Source organism: Pseudorca crassidens, chromosome 6 (genome assembly GCF_039906515.1).
Source record: "Pseudorca crassidens isolate mPseCra1 chromosome 6, mPseCra1.hap1, whole genome shotgun sequence".
Lineage (NCBI taxonomy): Eukaryota > Metazoa > Chordata > Mammalia > Artiodactyla > Delphinidae > Pseudorca > Pseudorca crassidens.
Genome location: NC_090301.1, coordinates 42,794,432 through 42,813,683, shown reverse-complemented (window position 1 = coordinate 42,813,683; position 19,252 = coordinate 42,794,432).

Sequence of the window (19,252 nt, the reverse complement as noted above, 5' to 3'; positions counted from 1 at the left end):
TAGCAGTTTGAATAGGTTTTCGTTGTTGTTATTTATCAGCATTCTCTAAGCTCTTAGATCTGTGGTTGATGTCTTTTGTTATTTTAAGAAATTCTCATCCTGAATCTCTTCAAGTATTTCTTCTTCCTAGTTTATACTCTCTTCTCCTGGGATTCCAATGACATGCTTTTATGTCCATTTAGATTGGCCCATAACTCTTGCATGTTCTGACACTTTTTTTTTCAGTCTTTTTGTGTTTCAATTTGGGTAATTTCTGTTGACCTCTCTTCAAATTCACTGATTCTTTCCTTAGTTGTGCTGAGTCTACTGATAGCCCATTAAATTTATTCTCCAATTTTGATACTGTGTTTTCTATTTCTCATATATCCATTTGAGTCTTTCAAATAGATTTCTCCTCTCTACTGAAGTTCTATTTATTCACGTTGTCCATCTTTACCACTAGACACTTTGATATTAATCACGGTTATTTTAAATGCCCCGTCTGATATTCTGTGTCATTTCTGAGTCTGGCTTTGATGATTACTTCGCCTTGTGGTTTGTTTCCTCTTGCTTTTTTTCCCCCTTTGTAATTTTTGCTTGAATTCTAGATATAAAGTATAGCACAGGAGAGACTGAGGTGAATTGAATTCACCCCTGAAAATGAAGACGCCTCTTCTGCTAGGCCATTCATGTGGGGAGTTGAGGCAGTCTAGTCAGAGTTTGACTGGGGTTGGATCATATTGTTGCTGTGGTTACCTTTAGTATACCACCAACTTTAAATTCCTTTAGCATTACCCTGTGCTAAGGGTGGAGATTGGGTAGCTGGAGGGTATCTCTCAATGCTCTTTTTCTCACCCTCCTCTTATGTCTTTCTCCATCTCCATTCCCTTATCCTCCATCATCAGTAAACGGCTGTTGCTTGTTATTGGGCAGTTGATAGTCTGGTGGTGGTGGGGAGCAGAGCGTGGTCCTCTATTGCCTTGATCCAACCTCAGTCTTAGGTAAACTGTGTCTCACTGGATCTTGGGGGTCAGTATTTTTCAGTGCTCCTTCCTGTCCTCCCACTGGCACCCAAACTCTACCTTGTATTTTTGGAGAGGGCATTATGAAGGCGTTTCCTGCCCCTCCACCAGTAATAGAAGGCCTCTAATGCTCTGGACCCAGAATACATCACTGGGAGAGGGCTTGTCTCTTCCCTTCCCCCATCCCCATGAGTCTTCGTCTGTGATCCGGGAGTGACAGGCTTTCTTCTATTCCCCCAGCAGCTTATGACTTTGGTTCCATAGAGCAGATGGTCCAGGCAGGGTTTGTGATTTTTCCACCGTGGCAGACAGCCACTCCTCTCCTCCCGAAGTCCACCACCAAATGAGGTGTGGTCAGGCCCCCAGTCTTTCTCCAGAGTATGTGGGAGTAGGGTGGAGGAGTGTGGAGAATAGCCTGTGAGCGGGTGCAATCTTCCTTGGTGTCTGCGGAATTCCTGGGAGTCACACTTGGCAATTAGTAATCCATTAAACATCTTAGCTGAATTCATCGTACCTGCATGTGTGGCATCCAGTGTCTCTTCCTTACTCTGGCTTGAGCCAGTGCTTGCATCCTGTCTCCTTGGAGGGGCCTGTTTTTCTTAGATTTTAGGTTAATTGGTTTCCTGTGAATTCAGCTCTCTGATAGGTCCTAGAGGGTTATGATTTTGCAGCCTATGCAGCTTTTTCTTGTTACTATGGTGGGAGTGATGCTCTTCTTAGCTTTCTATAATCCAGATGGAAGTACCATCTCCTTTCTCTTTATATAACTTCCACACATCTCTCACTTCTTTCCAGTGTTTTTCCCTCTCTCTCACTCCAAGCTCTCAACAGAAATACCAAGTCCTAATTTCACTAGGCAGAGAAATCCAGCTCTTTTTCTGTCCCATCCTCACACATCCAGGCCATGCTTAGGGGCCCTTATTTTTTTTTAATCAAAAAACAAAACAAAACAAGAACACATGAAGATCTTTCATAGAACTAAAGAATGTGTACAACTTACAATAGTATGTGTTCAGCTGAATATAGGAACTATTAAATCACTATCATGCTGATTATTACATTGCAAGAAATCTGGAGGTAATCAGTCCCAGGGTTAATTTGATGGCTTAATGATGTCCTCAATAGCAGTAACCTCAGAGTCTGGCTCTCTTCCTCAAGCAGATCACCTCACAGTTACTAGACAGCTGCCACATCACTGGATATTATATCCTTACAAAACAGTGTTCAAAGGAGGAAAAGTAATAAGGCAAGAAAGGAAAAAAGAAAGCTTGTATCAATCACATTTCTTAGATGCAGACATCAAAATCCACTCTAGTTAATGTAAGCAGAAAAGGATGCATTAAAGAAGAGTAAATAGTTCATAGAATTTCTTGGAAATGAGAAAAACAGGTTTTCTAACCAGGAACAATACAACTGGGGACAATGCCCTACCAAACCTTAGGGCTGCTGTAGATGAACAGGCAGGTAGACTCCCGGCCATGCAGCACCTATGAAAACAGAGCTCTACCATAGCTGACTGATAAGAATCAGATACTTTCATCCCCCTGGAGGCCAGAATATCAACCATGGTGCTCACTTACACAATCCAAGTCTAATACCAGTACATCTACTTGGTCAAACCAGGATCATATGCCTCTCTTCTAACTGCAAAAGCATCTTTTATTTTTTCCTTGTTTTTGCGGTATGCGGGCCTCTCACTGTTGTGGCCTCTCCCTTTGCGGAGCACAGGCTCCGGACGCGCAGGCTCACCAGCCATGGCTCACGGGCCCAGCCGCTCCGTGGCACGTGAGATCTTCCCAGACCGGGGCACGAACCTGTGTCCCCTGCATCGGCAGGCGTACTCTCAACCACTGCGCCACCAGGGAAGCCCTGCAAAAGCATCTTTGCAGTGTAACCTTTCAGGTTTACAAAACTGGGGCCACATGCGTACGTCAAGACCAGTTATTGACAAGGAGACTGTGATTCATTATTTAGGGTGCGTATATTCTTAGTATGGAAGGGATGAGGGGAAAGGCTGTTGGGCAGGGAAACAATATGCATTCCTTCAAACAGTTGGGCACTAGCTACTATATATGCTGACACTGTTCTAGCTGCTTGGATGCCTCAGTGAACAAGACAAAAAGCATTCCTGCCCTTGAGGGGCTTACATTCTAGTTGAGGGGAGACAGGCATTATTTATTAAGTATGGAGTATTAATATATGTCATGCTAGAATGTGATAAGTAGTATGGAAAAGAGAAAAATTACAGCAGAGCAGGGAACTTGGAATATAGGAGTCTGAGGTGGAGGGAGGACTTAGGACAAACTTCTTGAAAAGGTAAGATCTCAGCAAAGACCTGAAGGAGCAGAGGAAGTGAGGCTTGTGGCTCTATGGGGAGCAGTTATCCAGATGCAGAGAAGAGAAAGAGCAAAGGCCCTGAGGCAGGAGTGCCCTTGGCCTGTGCAAGGGACAGCCAGGGGACCAGTGAGGGGGCAGTAGAGGAGATGAGCTCGATCTTGTGGGGCCATTTTGAGGACTGGTTTCTAGACCGAGTGAAATGGAGAGCCATTGCAGGCTTTTGAGCAGAAGAGGAACATAATCTGAGCTGTAAGAGCATCACCCTGACTGCTGTGTTGAGAACAGACTATTGGAGTCAAGGGAATAGCAGGAGTACCTAAGAGACTAACGCAGAGATGGGGTGATAGGACCAGGGTGATACACTGAAGGGTCATAGCAGTGGCGCAGCCTGGCGTGTATTGTTAAGACCCAGCCAGTGTGATATAATGAGGGGAAAGGATGTGAAATGGGAAAGAAAGAGCACAGTAAAGGTGACTCCAAGGTTTTTGTTCTGAGCAGCTAGAAGGATGGAGCTGTCATCAACCGGGATGGGAAGGCTGTGGGTGGAATGGATTGGGGGCCAGGGAATGAGGATTGGAAGTTCACTGTTGGAGAGGCAAGTCTGAGATGTCTTTTAGACATCAAGAAAAGTTATCTCCTAGGCAGTTGGGTGTGTAAGCCTACAATTCAGGTGAAAAGCATGGGTTACAAATATAAATGGTCTCTAGAGGAAGCAGCAACTAGCAACAGCTTTTGTTTTAAACGGGAGTTTTAGGATTTTCTTCCCCTTCCTGGTACAAGGCCTCCAAATTAATAAAATCCTTTAATGCTTTCCAAAAGCAAATGTACTTTCACACATTAAAACACTTTTTTTCTTTTTTGAGAGAGACAGAGAGATTTAGTCAAGGTAAAGTACCTTAGTTAAGACAAAGAAGTTTTAACAGAATTAAGGGTCCTTAATATATTTGTTCATTATTCTTCTGTTTTCCTGGCTGAATTTTGAAGGGAGGCAGGATGTTGAAATATTAAGGACGTGAGCACTGACATGAGACCACGGTGTAAGTCTAGGTTCTACCATTTATTAGTTGTGTGGAATTGGCAAATCATTTAACCTCCATGAACCTCAAGGTCAGGAGTAATTACAGCACCAACTGTCATTAAAATTAAAAAAACAAAAACAAACTTCTACTAGCATCTATCAGAATGCTTAGTAATTCATTCATTCAGCAAATAATTATGACTACCTATTTTGTGCTAGGTGATAAGTATTCTGCTATGAATGATAGACTGCTTTGCCCTTATGGAATTTTCAGTATAGGAAGCGAGCAGTTTATAAAAGAAGAAGCTAGAATGTCCAGAAACTTGTGAAAACCTGCTCAATCTCACTGATGGGGGAATACAGATTAAACTCAGAATGAGATATCACTTCACACCCATTAGATTAGGAGAAAAAAAAGTAATGATACCCAAGTTTGGTGAGGGCAATGGGGGAAACAAAATGTCTTTTTTTCAATGAAGGTGGGAATTCCGTTGTACAACCACTTTGGAGATCAACTTGACAACATCCAATAAAGTGGAAAATGCACATCCCGTACAACTTTAAAGAAAGTTTAACTGCTAGGAATGTGCACAAGAGAAACTCTTACACGTGTGCTCAGGGCAACATGCTCAGGATATGATAGCAAAAAAGCGGAAGCAAGCTAAATGTCCATCAGTGCGGGATTGAAGCAACACAGTAATATTCAGGACTTTAAAATGCATGGACTCCATAGACCCATGTGTATAAATCTCCCCAAAAAGATGGGTAAAAAAGCAAGTTGCAAAAGACATTATCCCTCGGTCTAATTTAAACACCACACAAAACAATATTATATGTTATGTAGTAAAATGTTAAAGTGTTCACGGAAGGATACATGCAAAGGTGGCTACCTCTGTGGAGGAGAAAGAGGAATGAAACAGATGGAGTGAAGAGGGGCAATTTAGCCGCATCCGTGGTGATTTATTGCTTAGAAATAAAAAAGAAGCAAACAGGGCAAAATTATTAAATCCAGGAGCTTAACACAATTGGCTGTTATTATATGGTCTTTTCTGTATGTTTGACATATTTCATAGTTAAACATTTTTAAAATGTTATTGTGGTAAAATATATATAACATAAAAGTTACAATTTTAACTTTTTTTTTTTTTTTTTTTTTTTGCGGTACGCGGGCCTCTCACCGCTGTGGCCTCTCCCGTTGCGGAGCACAGGCTCCAGACGCACAGGCTCAGCAGCCATGGCTCACGGGCCCAGCCGCTCCGCGGCATGTGGGATCCTCCTGGACCGGGGCACGAACCCATGTCCCCTGCATCGGCAGGCGGACTCTCAACCACTGCGCCACCAGGGAAGCCCTAACCATTTTTGAGTGTACAGTTCAGTGGTAGTAAGTACATTCACATTGTACAGCCATCACCACCATCCATCTCCAGCACTTTTTTCATCTTCCTAAACTGAAACTCTAGCCATTAAACACTAACTCCCCATTCTCCCTCCCCTCAGCCCCTGGCAACCACCATTCTACTTTCTGTCTTTATGAATTTGACTGTTCTAGGTACCTCGTATAGGTAGAATCGTATTGTATTTGTCCTTTTGTGACTGGCTTAAAATAATGTCCTCAAGGTTCATCCACATCATAGCATGTGTCAGAATGTCCTTCCTTTTTAGGGCTGAATACTATTCCATTGTGTGTATACACCATATTTTATTTAACCATTCATCCCTCGATAGATACTTGGGTTGCCTCCACCTTTTGACTATTGTGACATAAACACTTTAAATCAAAATAAAATTTAAAAATAACCGGGAAGTTATAGAGAAGGCAAAAATAAAACAAATTTTTACTCAATAAGAGTACCCAGAGATACACTTTTACCACACTAAGTCCGTACTCACTGATCTAGGTAGGCTCATGGGAACATGTGGCACAATGCGAATGTTGTGTGTGTGTGTGTGTGTGTGTGTGTGTGTCTCGTGTTTCAAGTTGAGAAGGAGCCTCTGTCATTCACAGGGCACGTGGCACGGACAATCCACACCAGCGGACTGTCTCCCCCGTCAGAGGCAGGGCTGGCTGTGGGCGGCGGCTGTGCTCTGCAACCCTGGCTTCTGCAACTGCCCCTCCTGGAGCTGCTTCAAGCCAAACAACTTCCTTCTCAAGAAAGCTGGCACAAGCCAAAAAAGAAAAGAGTCCCTGGCAATCGGCAAGTGGTAAGTATTCGGACTGAGAAGTATTTTGAGCTTCCTGTGCCAGCAAGCTGATTGCAGTCGATGCAGACCGGAACCCACCCAATTCTTGCGCACAGCCCCATACCTTTTGAGCATCGCACCCCATCCCTACAGCTCATCTGAGTGCTTCCAGATGCACTCTGCCGGGGGATTCTTAGACTGTTTGAAAGCATTCGACTGTTTTCTCCTCACCAATATTACTCAGGATTGCTTTAAGTTACATAGGACAGATGAAAATGGAGCTGCTCTGGTTAAGGGGTGGGGGTCGGGTGGCTGTGAATCTGGAGGATCCAAACCCCAGTGTAGCTGCAGGGAAGCTCTGCACAAGACTAGTGACTAGAAACTCCAGTCTGCAAGCCCGTTGGCATATGGGGACACAGGAAGGCAGAGGATTCTAATCCAGAGAGGGTCAAACTCTTGTACATCAGGCCAACCAGATGTTCTGGTTACAGTGTGTGTAGAAGTGTGTGTGTGCCTGTGCAGGCATAAGAGGGTGAGATCTGATTGCCAGACCCCCCTCTGTATTGCCGGAGTGGTCTCTTTGATATGTCCTCCGGACACTTAGGGCTCCTCAGGGAGGGATTTGAAAATCCCTGACTTGTCTGACCTCACTTCACCGTTGATACTCTGCAGACTGAGTGTTACCATCCCCATGTAACATGGCAAAACTGAGGCCAAAACCCCACAGGCTGGAAGTAATGGAGCTAGAAGTCTCCATCCCGAGACCTGAACTGCCTTTCAACAGAGGCACATACACTGCAGCAGCTTACAGAGTGGAGGTTTCTGGGAACTGTGGGACTGCCCCCAAATGAATCATCCCCGGGATAGGGGAAGCCCACTCTGGCTGGCAGAAACAGTGAATTTCTAGCTGCTGGGGAAGCAGGCCAAGCTGAGCGAGGTGGAGCCTGAACTGGGGTTACTGCTCATCTCCTGGGGAATCCCCCTGCGTTCAGGTCTCTCTTCCTCCAGTTCCTGATCTCCAGGCTCCTCTCCCCTTTCCAGCAGGGAGATGCAGGCTGCCCGGTGTCTGGTAGAAAACGCATGATACATGGCAGAGCAGCAGTAGCCTCGATTCCTCTTCCCAGCCCTCCAGGTGCCCAGGTGCTGAGCTCTTGCCCAAGGGGAAGGGGAGGGGCCGGCAGTGTGGGTACTGGGGAGAGCCCCGGAGAGCAGGAAAGAGTGAGAGACAAGGGAACTGCATGCGACGGGGCTTGGTGGGATGGGGGGGGTGCCACATGTCCAGCCGGAGGAGTGAAGGCCGTGTTGGGAGATGGCTGTGGCCTTTGTTAAAAGCTCTGCTTGGGAACCAGGTTTCAGTTTAAGTCTCTCTGTTACTGAATGCAAGTTCATGTGCCTGATGCACAGTGAGGCCAAACTACCCACAATGTCAGAGTTTAGAGCAGAGAAAAAGCCCAGCAATGAGAAAGGGTGGCTTGTGCCCCCCAAAGCCCCACACTCCCTGAAGGGTTTCAGCAAAGCATTTTTTCTGGGGTGGGGGGAGCCACACCATGCGGCTTGCAGGAGCCCCGACCAGAGATTGAACCCGGGACATGGCACTGAAAGCACCAAATCCTAATCACTAGATAGCAAGGGAACTCCCTCAGTAAAGCATTTTAAAAGCTAAGTGTCCATCATCGGATGAATGGATAAAGAAAATGTGGCACATATACACAATGGAATATTACTCAGCCATAAAAAGTAACGAAATTGAGATATTTGTAGTGAGGTGGATGGACCTAGAGTCTGTCATACAGAGTGAAGTAAGTCAGAAAGAGAAAAACAAATACCGTATGCTAACACATATGTATGGAATCTAAGGGAAAAAAAAAAGGTCATGAAGAACCTAGGGGTAAGACGGGAATAAACATGCAGACCTACTAGAGAATGGACTTGAGGATATGGGGAGGGGGAAGGGTAAGCTGTGACAAAGTGAGAGAGTGGCATGGACATATATACACTACCAAATGTAAAATAGATAGCTAGTGGGAAGCAACTGCATAGCACAGGGAAATCAGCTAGGTGCTTTGTGACCACCTAGAGGGGTGGGATAGGGAGGGTGGGAGGGAGGGAGACGCAAGAGGGAGGAGATATGGGGATATATGTATATGCATAACTGATTCACTTTGTTATAAAGCAGAAACTAACACACCATTGTAAAGCAATTATACTCCAATAAAGATGTTAAAAAAAAAAAGGTAAGGTGAGGGAGGAGAGCCCCAGGATAGGTGATCAGCTCTGTGCACAATTCTCTGGCTGATGTTGAGATAACAGGGTGGTTGACATTATCAAGCCTCAGGCACCAGTAGGTCTGGAGGCTATGTGCTCCTAATCATCAGACAGTTAATTCTTCCATTTGGAGGTGGTTTTTAGCATCTGAAAAACTCAGGAAATATGCAAGAGGCTATTATCTAGGTGCTTCAGAGAGGAGATACAGCAGAGGATATGGGGAAGGCCCCATATGGTCCTGCTCCGTTATATCGCTAGACAGGACCCTTTTCTCCAAGGGCCAATCGAGAAGTAAGCTGTAAAGGGAAAAGCACAGAGGATCTCAAGTGTAGGACCAGAAAGAAAACCAGGAGCTATCTCAGACCCGGAGGTAGCTGTCTCCACCTTTGGGGAGTAGAAAGAGATGGTGATGGGCCAGCAGCGGGGACTTCAGTTCTGGAGGCAAGGGCGACCCTGCAGACTAGCCCAGGGAAATGAGGTGCAGGAAGGGAGGACACACAGGTCTAGCATCTCCTGAGTGCCAAGCCAGTTAAATGGAGGAGCTTGCATAGCTCACTGCCAGATGGGGCCAGAAACGGGCCAGGCTGCCAAGCCTGCCCTGGGACTGCAGCTCCTCAGCCCTGCAGACTGGGTTTGTTAAAGGACTTTTACCTTCTCCTTAACCCACCCCCCTTTCTTCTTTTTTTCCCTTTTTTTCCTTTTTTTCTCTTTTCTTTTGTAAACTGAATCACCCAACAGAAATTTGAGTGTGTAGGTGTGTACGCACATTCAAAGGTTTGCCAACTTGTCTTAAGATATTATTTTGTTTCATGGAATAGAAAACTACACCCTTAAAAAAATGACTAAACCTAAAATGCCTTTGGAAATTTCAAGAAGTCCTTGAACAGAATTATAGTTTTACTCTTTTTTTTTTTTAAACTTTCCCTGAGGAAATTGAGCATGAACCTGTTTCCCTCTTGTGGATTTAATCTTATCTCTTGGTTGTGCTGTGTGTCATAAAATCAGAGTGAAATTTACTGGGGACTTCTTGTTGCCTTGTCTTTCTTTGCAAAAGAAAAAGAAGCATTATAATTGTCAAAGAAAAAGTTTACTTTTCTGAATATAATAAGTGTTTTGAAATAAACTTTAATCCACACATTATAATGCAAAAATTCTGCCTGTAAAATCTAATGCTTAAAGATTTAACATTAGATTAAAATTACTTAATCCTTCAATATTAGGCTGAATCTATTCTCCATTTTTAGTTAAGGAAGGAAAAGAAAAACCATAACAAAACTAAATTTATGCCTCCTAGGCCAAACTAAAGTTCTTTGCAGAATTGTTAGCAGTAATGACACAATACAACAATACTTAATATTTTATTTATTGATCATTTGCTTTTTGCCAAGCATTAGGCAAAGCACGTCACCTAAATTATATCACTTACTCTTGGCAATAAAATTATTAGTCTAATTTTGCTAGGAAACTGAGGCTTAAAGAGGTTAAAAACTTGCTTAAAATCACACAGCCCTTGCTGAGGTTTAAATTGGATTAATATCAATAATCCTAAATGGAGACAGAGGAATGAAGAATAACAGAAGCACACATTAAACCTCTTCCAAATTTTGGTCTTTGGGAGATGAGCCGAAAGATATGTGAATAATCCATAGGGTTTTTTTTTTCATCCTCTGCAATATTTCGAAGGATAGTGGGCTTGCAAATAATGTAGGTTGATCATATTTTATATTTGCAAGGTTAAATTAAACTTTAAAACATGGAATACTTATGATTAATAATGGAGAAACAGCACTCCTGCCACAAAGAGGGGTCGAGACCCAGATGTCAGGAGGTGGAGATGGCTGCCTCCTGCCATCCCGCCACACCCACCCCCCTGATTGTGTGAGACGGAGATTACAAACCACCCAGAACACAACCTGACAAGGCTGCATCGCTGAGCCGGAAACCCCCGGGGCTGGACAGCAAGAAAGGGTAGGGTAACAGAGGCTCTTTTGAAACAAGTCAGTCTTTTAAATATTCACTATGGTGTCTTTGTCTATGACACGTCTTTCTGCTATCTTTGAACTGAATTTAGGTCTACATAAAAGAGACAGAACAAATAGATGCTGTTAGTGGCCTCCATCAGTTTATGGAAACTTGATTGCCTTGGTGATTCCTTTTCTCATAAATTTGGCTGTGAGCAACTAACCTATCACCTCAACAGCACCCTTCTCCTTCCTGAGACCATATGGTAAAAAAGGAAAAACAAAACAAAACCCGGGGGTCCAACAGTCATGTTTCTGTCCAGAAACAGCTGGTATTAATTGCCAAGAAGGCAACATAAACACAGAGCAATTCGAGAGTGGTGAATGAGATCAACCATCCTTAAACCTGAAGATGAAAATGGCAGTCCTTGCGATAGCAGCTCCCATTGACATAGTGTAAATATTGTATTCAAAGGGGTTTGATTTTAGTCAATGGGCTTGAACACAGGGTACAGGGATGCTTTCCATGCTAGAAGCCAGAAAACCCAAACTCAACTGGATAAATAAGGGGGCAATGTATTTTTTCTCAGAAAAAAATAAACGCTGAGGCAGCTCCAAGGTTGATTAATTCAAAGGTAAAATGATATCATCAAGGATTCAGGTTCTTTCTGTGTTTTCACTCTGCCATCTTATCCTCAGACTCATCCTCTAGCTTACTGTACTCATAGTCACAAGACGGTGACTACAGTTCCAGGTATCATATGCAGTCATGAAAACATCCAGTATAAGAGATTATATCTTCCTTGAGCTTTTTTTTTTTTTTTTTTTTTTTTGCTGTACGCGGGCCTCTCACTGTTGTGGCCTCTCCCGTTGCAGAGCACAGGCTCCGGACGCGCAGGCTCAGTGGCCATGGCTCATGGGCCCAGCCGCTCCGCAGCATCTGGGATCTTCCCAGACCGGGGCACGAACCCGTGTCCCCTGCATCGGCAGGCGGACTCTCAACCACTGCACCACCAGGGAAGCCCGAGGTTTTTTTTTTTTCCCTTTAAGAGTGAAGGGAATGCTTCCCAACATTCCCCAGTAGATATTTGCCCATTATTATATGTTGTCCAGGACTAGATCACATGCCCATGTTTAAAACAATCACTGGCAAGAGAAATTGTGTTTCACGATTGGCTTACACCAATCAAGATTTATCCTTGAGTCACATGGGAGAGGAATCACCTCTGGAGTGAAATAGGGGCCCTGCTATGATAAAGGAAAGGAAAGGGAGATGACTGTTGTGTTAGCAACCAATGTTGGCTACATATGGTTTAGAATATGTGAGTACGTATACACATGTTTTCTTTTTTGAACATCATTTAAGGATTCTATTTATAGTCCAGACCCCATCTCAACCATTTGGAATGTTACTTGGCAGAAATAACCACACCCAACACCTATAGGAACTTTGAGTAAAAACACCTTTTAAAGAAAAGAAAGAAGGGAAGAAGGAAAAAAGAAAGGAAGGAAGGAAGAAAAGAAGGGGCCTTCTGAGTTCAACTCTCTTGACATGAGGGGACTATAAAGGAAAAACAGTGTTTAGCACTGTTACTTTACATTCCAGTCTGACAGTGGGCATTCCCCAAGTACCTCTGCCAGCAGTTTCCACACCAACACAGAGAAGAAAGCCTACCAAGTCATTATTTCTTCATGTTTTCTAACTATAAAAGTAAATTTATATAATAAATATTTTAAATATTTACCACACTACCTGTGTGTGCATGTGTGTGCATGTGCACGTGTGTGTGTGCATGCGTGGGGGGGGAGAAGGGGGAGAGAGAGAGAGGTAGAAGGAAATTGTAGTTTTAGTTGTTTAGGATAAGTGCTTAATAAGTCTCTCATATACAGAAAATGAGGCTCCAGGGCATGTTTAGAAGGAAATAGCCAAAGAGACAGTGAAATTGCCTTGCATGTGAAATGATCAGAAGTGTAGTTATGGGAAAAGAAAAGAGTGGAGGAAAGAGGAAATGAGAAGTGAGCAGGGCAACAAGTCAGGAAGCTACAAGCTGAAATGAAAAATTCCTGTGGCAGGGTGACCACAAGACTTTTATGAGCAAGGATGTCTAAGACTTCATTTGAGCTTGTATGATATATGATCCTCTTTGGTCACCCAAATCTGTGTCATCTTGCTTCACATCCTAATGCCTGGTGTGGGTGTTTTGGGGAAAATCAAAATGGCTGCATCCCACATCTGGATTAGTGCAGGGGAAGGTAGGGAAACACCATAGCAGTGACGTTTGCAAGAGATCCAGAGTTTAGCAGAAGCCTGGCACCACAGGTGACTCAGAAAGTTAACCCCAAAACGCACAGAGATTTTGGAGATGGTTGCAAACTCCAATTGGGATTTAGAAAGGAGGCAAAAACAATTTTGTTTAAATCTTAAAGGAAGGATAGTGTCAACTGACACTTGGGTTGCATCAATATAATGAAATATATTTGCAAAGACACTGGGCATAGTTTTATGTCCTCCCTCGACCCATGTTCCATAAACATTTACATGTTTTTGAAAATATATCCTATTTAAATCTGAATTCTTAAAAATTTTATTATGAGTTATAGCCTATTCCAATTCAAAAATAGATAAAATTTTATAGGCCCACTATTACAGATGGATGGTGGAAGATATTTGTACAGTCCTTATAAATTCATTTTTGTAGATTTGGACAAGTATTTAACTTTTGTTGTGTTACCTACAAATAACTAAATGCTGAAATAGCGAGTAACGTGTCTCCTTGAATTTTAAATACTAAAATTACATAAAATGTGCTAAGACCTCAAAATATCAATAGATGTGTTGTGCTGACTTTAATTGATGTGAACAATTAAAACAGATTTATTGTGGTTGTTTCTTCTTCAAAATCTATTTTCTTCTTACTTCTACATTATTCTTTAACTTTTGGCTGTGAGTTGGGACACATGTTAAGAGTCTGCCTTATGCTAGGAGGCTAGTTTACCCTTTTTTTCTTCTTACTGGATATAGACAAATTTTCCTGGTAGGTACAAACTATTTAGTTTTTTTAAAATGAAAAATATTTCCTTGAATATCAGCTGTTAACACAAACGGATGCAGGGGCCTCTGATAACATATGTGAAAGCTATGTTATGATTTCTAGCCCTGAAGTTTAAGGATTTTTCTTAAATATTACATAAAACAAATAGAGACCACTGACAGCAAATTAATGTCTGCCTTTTATTTTAAGGGACCTTAAAAAAACCCTTAAAAAAGGGTTTTAAAATCTGAGGAAATGTTAATGCCACTTTTCTGTGCCTATTTCTGCAACATTCTTTGCAGATGGTGCTGTAATCAAATCTTTCCCATCTGTGGGCCAGAGACCCCTGATGAGCCTATGTAATTTTACAGGATATTAGAAAATCATACAGGAATTGGATAGTTTTTTTTTAACCTGTGTGTATATATGACAGCTTGTTAAATGTGTGCATAGTTACCATTGTGATTAATGAAATATAATACAAATTCACTGAAAAGTACTGCTAAAATTAATAGTTGCCTTTTGTTTCTGGAAATTTCTTCAGCCAGTGAGATACTATGACTGTTGTCATGTATCTATCTGATAATTTCTTTTTATATAATAGCAAAAAAAAAAAGGAAACAACCTAAATGCCCAGCATTAGGGGGATGGTTAAATAAAAGATGGTACATTCTTATAATTGGAATATTAGGCAGCCATTAAAAATCATATTGTAGAATAAAATATTGAACGACAAGGAAAAGATGTTAGCAGAATATTATTATATGGAAAAAAGAAAGATGTAAACCAATATAATGGTATGACATTACTATTTAACAAATTACAGATAAAATATAGAATAAAAAGATATCATTATAAGGTTATTATTGTTTATCTCTGGGTAATGAAATTACAGCAATTTTTAATGTTCTATATCTTCAAATATAAGAGAAAATTTGAATTTATTTTTAAGGGTCCTCTTTTTAAAGAGTTTGCTATTGTCCTATAAGTAAACAGTGTTGGTGACCATTGGCTTTTCAGCCCACTAGAAATCCTAAAGTTGTTCAACTTTGGGTATGTGAGACAATGCCAGTTAGCTTTTGCTGGCAGCCCTCTCCCTCATCCCATCATCTGTGGCAGTCCTGCTAATGATGTGACGATGCCTGTCACCATTACTTGGGGAGAAAGCACAGCTGGGCACTTCTTTCTCAGGGAACAGGAGAGGCCTTCCCTGGATCATGAGAAGAAGGGGAGTCATTTAAAGGGTGTGTTGTGATGATAAAAAAATCCTCCTTATCTCTAAACAAATATATATGTGCATATGGGTGTGTATAGCATGTATGTATATAGTGTTTTGCAATAAGGGAAAATGTAATTAAAACCAAGTGTTGCTCTGGGCTATTGTGGGCCATTACTGCCCCTTTTGCTGAATTGCAGATGGACAGAATTATGTTGCCTTAATAACGTGACTCTTAAGTGCCAGCTGTCATACAGCATGGCAGCCCTCCATGCTAACAAAGCCCTCATTAAATGGTTTGCTCAGAATAATTTGCCTGCTCTCCCTGCCTTTCTAGCAACTGACAGCTCTGCTCCTTCTCCGGCTCCTCCGGACCTTCAGTGGACACCATTAATCACTGAAAGAGAAGTCTGTGCCATGTGTGATGGGATGGTAATTTTTTTAATAGTACATGTCTTCATATTATTTTTATGCCCTGTTTCAAAAGTTTTTAAATGAGGTTGGTAGCTAACATTCTGTGCTATCATTCATTCTGTGGCAAAATAATAATTGCTAATTTTCTTCTTCAGAGAACCAGGGCTTTATCAGGAATAACATTAAGCAAATGACTATGCAAATGTTAGACAGAGGAGTATCTGGGAAAAAAAAAGTTCAGATAAAAAACCTTCAGAACACGTCCAAAGTTGGCTGAAAAAATAACTGTGCATTTTAAACTATAAGGTCACCGTAGTAGCAAAGGGAATTTATTACGAATAAGAATTTTGTGAGAAAGCTCTGCCCTCAGAGGAGGTAGGGCATACATTAGTATTTATTCAAGCTTAATTTATTTATGATATTATGGTTGTCCTTGACAACCGTTAAATATCCTTGGGCTGGGTCTCTTCATCCTTTGTATGATGTCTAACAATCCAAAATTCTTAATGTTCAAACTTCTATTAGCATTAAGAATTAATCCTTTATTTTCTCCACTGTATGTAATTTTTCTTATCATCAATGTTTTTAGCTCTTTCGTGTTGAATACTATTGGAAGAAAGTGCATTGAAATACAGAGATATATGCTCAAATCTTTCAAAACATAACTTTTAGGATATTGGGAAAAAAGTGTGTCTTTAAAAGCTCTACATTATTCCTCAGAATACATCCTTTGGAGCAGTGGGGAAAGAAGCCTGATTAAAAGGAAGGATGAACTCCAATACTGTTTATTTCATATATATGATATATGTATATATAATGATCAAAAAGGGAAAAATGGTTATTTAGTAAGTTTCCTGATAATAAACCTGAGGTTTTATTCTTGTTCTTTTTTTTAAAAAGACCTATTCTTTGAATTTGATATGAGAAGAATATTTAAAAGATCCTTGCTTTAATATCTCTATGAAAAAAATCTGTATCCAAGAGTGACCTATATGATAGCAGGAGAAAAAACAAAGGCCTCTCTGATGTAAAATATCTCACCCACCCTGGCCTGAAAGTCCCACTGGAAAATCCCTCTCTACCGTGCAAATCTGTTGCCAAAAAATAATGAAATATTGGACTAATGTAAATGAAGCTGGGCTGCCTGGGTCTGAATCAGTTGCTTACTAGAAAGGCGGATGGGTATCTGGGCTGCACCCAGTTCTACCTCATCAGAGCCTGGGATTTGCATTTTCAGCAGACTCAGCACTCTAAAGTGCTACCTCAGACCATGAAAAATTAGAATGGGATAAATAAATTATTAGTTTCCTTATAAAACCCCTCCCCCAAGGAGACAAAGGAGGGGCAGTTTTATGATGATGCCTTGGGGTTTGGTGGGCAGTGGGGAAGGTGGGCTGCAGTGAGAGTTCAGAGACAGAAAGAGGATAGAGAATGGAAAAGAGAGAAGGTGGCAGCTCTTCGAGAACACCTCAGACACCCACTTCAAGGCAGACACTTCAAGACCAGACACCCATTGAGATTTCTGGGGAAACAGAGTTCAATGCCCAGGAGCCAAGGCTTTGGAGTCCAAGGGATCTGAGGAGGACCCCAATTACTACCTGTATTAAATAACATCTCTGGACCTCAGTTTCCTCATCTGCTAACTGGGTATAAAAGTAGAATTTTTACAAGGATGAAAAGTGGCTGAACAGGGAAGATAAAATAAGATGGTTAAGGGTATGATTGTTGGGGCTTCCAGACATCATGTCCCAGCTCCAGCTTTTACTCCTTGTGTGACCTCGGCATGTTATTTAATCTGTCTGAACCTCAGTTTCCTTATACGTCCACTGGTGTTAAACATCTGTATCTACCTTAAACTTGCATTTTCTTATGTAAAGAATACATGTAAATGTAAATACATGTAAATTCTATTTACATGTAAATACATGTAAAGAACCTATAACAGTACCCAGCACATAACAGGCAACTCAATAAATGTTAACTTCTCATCATTATTTCAGATATAACAGCTGGCACCTGGTGGGAATTTAATAAATGATAGCTACTATTAGTAATAATAATCACTCCTGGCTTCAAGACAGGGTCTATTGCCAAAATCTTCTTGTGCAATCCTGGCTGAACCCCATACCTTATTCCTAGTTTTTCATAATCGTGCTATTGAGGTTATTTGAGATAACATCTGGTTAGGAGAGTGATAATTGCACAGTGGTTTATGCACAGATAATCGAGCAGAGAAATATCTGAATGTTTTATGAAGGTGCACGGGTGGAGGGGTCTGGGGTGAGCTGCAAGAAGACTCCCCTCAGTCCTTCTGTAGGGAGAGCCTGGCAGCTGTGTCAACAGCAAAGTGGCAGCTGGGTCAGTAAGAACTGATCTCTCAGAAGCTAATGGACATCACACTTAAAAAAAAAAAAAGACTTGAAAATCTAAAAATTGTACTCACTTGATTAAAAGCCTATCACATTCCCTCCTGTCCTGTGGTTGTTTGCTGCCTTGAGTTGAGCTCCCCAACAATCCCCACAGCGATGGCTACTTCTTTTTCAAGGCTGCAAAGTGCTGAAATATTGTTTTTCCTCTGGTGAATACTGTTTTTTAATCTCTTTGTTTTCAAATTTCTCAAATTTGAAATCGGTGCCCAGTTCAGCATCCTTTGTTGCCACATGCATCCTACAGTCTTTGTAGAAAAATAAAGAGTACAGGAGAGCTGTTAGACCCTGGCCTCCCGCTGGGCATTGATGTAATTTATAGTTAAATGGAAATCAGAGTGGGGGCAGTATGTTACTCACTGGTGAGAGAGACAGAAACAGAGAGGTGGAAGAACCCAGATAATTTCAAGAATCTCAAGTTGTGATTTCACTTTGGCCAAACGTAGCACTGGCAGCCCCTTGTGGGGAGGCTAAAAGGCACTCAGGTGAGAGAAATTTCTGGTGTAAACATTATAAGCTTGGTTGCCATGGGTCTACTAACTTTGTTTTGCTAAACTGACATGATTGGATGCTAGTTAATTTGTGTCTCTTACATTTAAGGCTTTAAAAAGACGTCATAGATTACATTATTAGCTAGAGACTCGGAAACAGGTAAATTCCTCCTGTGGCTCAAGTTAAGTCCTGGAGTGGGTAGAATGCTTACAGCCTAAAAAGCACATCTCTATGTTCCTATTGCCTAACTATTGATTTATCAGGGAGCAGGATGGGGGTCTGTCTAAAAACCTCCCAAGCATGGTTCTCTTTTTTATTAAAACCAACAGCCTACTTATTCTTGTGGAATGCACGAGAATAGCAAGCAAATATGAAAATGCACAGCCACAAGAAAACTTTTAGTTAGTAAGAGAAATGTAGAGAGAGGAAATAGGATCATTATTTCCATGTGAATAGTCTAAAAACAGTTGTTCTTTGGATCAGGATAAGGTTAACATCACTGCTAAAGTTTCAGACAATCTAGATAATTCTAGTTAACAAATATTTATTGAACACAGGCTGTATGTTTGGGTACAGTGTGATGAACAACGAGAGGCTGCCTTCAAGAATCTTACATCTAGTGGGAAAGATGAAAAAAACAAAAGACTTATGCAAACACAGGATCTATAATGCAAGGTTATGTGACACCTAACAGCTGTCACTTCGTGGACTGTCTACTAATAGCTAAAGAGAACGTAAGATATTTTTAAAGAATTGGTGATTAGGACAATCATTTGAAGATGCATTTGAGTTGGACCTTAAAGGAAGCCTAATATTTTTGTAAAGATGTGGACAGAAAGTTCTTCTCAAATAAGGCACAGCAATGGGGGTAACTCGGCTTAGCTGGACTTAGCAAGGTCTCTGTATAAG